The sequence below is a fragment of the Octopus bimaculoides genome, chromosome 17 (assembly GCF_001194135.2).
Source record: "Octopus bimaculoides isolate UCB-OBI-ISO-001 chromosome 17, ASM119413v2, whole genome shotgun sequence".
NCBI lineage: Eukaryota > Metazoa > Mollusca > Cephalopoda > Octopoda > Octopodidae > Octopus > Octopus bimaculoides.
The window spans coordinates 19,068,063-19,069,648 of record NC_068997.1 but is presented as its reverse complement, the minus strand read 5'-3'; the positions used below and the strand labels follow the sequence as shown (position 1 = coordinate 19,069,648).

General features: G+C 42.0%; 1 protein-coding gene across 2 annotated transcripts in view; it reads left to right on the top strand.

The window, feature by feature from the left end:
* LOC128249671 (carnosine synthase 1-like) overlaps positions 1-1,586 on the top strand; it is a 35,151-nt gene that overhangs the window by 5,356 nt on the left and 28,209 nt on the right. Inside the window, exon 1 of one of the 2 annotated variants that reach the window (XM_052973885.1) lies at positions 76-231. The exons of the other annotated variant lie outside the window; for it this stretch is intronic. The gene's annotated coding sequence lies outside the window, so the exon portion shown is untranslated. Of the gene's footprint in view, positions 1-75; positions 232-1,586 lie in introns of those variants that run through there. 2 annotated transcript variants of the gene reach the window in all.

Here is a 1,586-nt window from a genome sequence, read left to right as displayed (position 1 = left end):
ACAGACACACACACACACACACACACACACACACACACACACACACACACACACACACACACACAGATAGATATGCTTACGCGGGCACACAATTCACATTACTCGCTTTATTCAAGTTCGTTTGTCCGAATTTATCAAATCACTTCACATTTTGTTTACCACAAGGAAACAGTTAAAAGCGATACGTCTTCCGGGCTTTTAAGATTCGACCCAAGTTTTCATTTTGTTTTGGTAAGTTTACTTTAGTATGTATGTATGTATGTATGTATGTATGTAAGCATGGATGTGTGGTTTAAGAAGCGCGCATTGGAATTTGGTGGTTTGAAGTTCAGTCCTAGTGCGCGGTACCATGGCTAGAAACTTCTACTATATACTGCTACATATATACTTCGTGAGTATGTGTGTGTGTGTTTGTGTGTGTGTATATGTGTGTCTTTGTGATTGTGTTTCCCCCTTCCCCACCACTGCTTGAAGCTAATATTGATTTGTTTATGTCTTCGAAACTTATTATTTCGCCAAAACTCCTTCCTGTTTTTACATTTCCTCTGTCATATTGGAATCTGCCGCCGCCCAATGCTGCCTAACGTTACGTTAGATCATCTTCTATTTTTGGCACATTTAAATTTGCATCCCGTACATATATCTGTGTTGGTGTGAGTTTCTCTCTTTCTGTCTCTGTCTCTCTCTCCCTCGCTCTGTCTCTCTTTCTCTCGTTATTTGTCAATCAATCAACGAAACAAAATACATAAACCTCACACGATTATATTTCCTTTAACTTAATTGCTGGTTTATATATCGCGAAAATTGGAGGAAAGTTGCGTGAGCTGTCTGTGTGAAATGAGCGCAACTTCAAGGCATGAGTTGATAATGTGGCTGGATGGTTAAAGCACAAAGAGAAACGTAAAGTAGTTGCGGGAGGTGAAGAAGCATTAATTCTACGAAAAGTTCCTGGTCTTCGGTATATGTCACATATACAGGAGGATAAGTTAATTATGGTTTTATTCGACATATTCTCCTCTCAGATTCACACACTTATTGAAGCGGTCTTTCAGTTTTTCTAAACTCTGTAAAAGAACTCAGAAGGCTGGCCCTCCAACCAAGTCTTTCGCAAGACCCTTAAAGCCAGGAACTTTTCAGCTCACCCTCGTATTCGTCTTATATATGGTATCATGGCTGGGTGTTGCACTCACGATCGCAAGATCGCAGTTTCGGGTCCTATTGTTGTGTTCTTGAGCAGGATGTTTCATTTCACGTTGTCCAAGTCCTTTCAGCTGTAAATGAATAGCCCTACGAAAAAGTGGCATTGCGTTCAGGACCGGTTGGTCCGCCCACCTAACCTGCGTGGTGCCATCGTTCGAAAGTAACCGGTACTCAGTCGGTTACAACGATTTGAGTTCCGGTTGATCGGATCAGCGGAACAGCACGATCCTGAAAATTAACCTGTAAACGGCTTAGTACTCCACGGATACGTGTACCCTTAACATAGTTCTCAGGGTAACTCAGCGTGACACAGAATGTGACACGATTGGCCCTTTAAAATACAGGTACTCTTCATTTTTGCCAGCTGAGTGGACTGGAGCAACGTG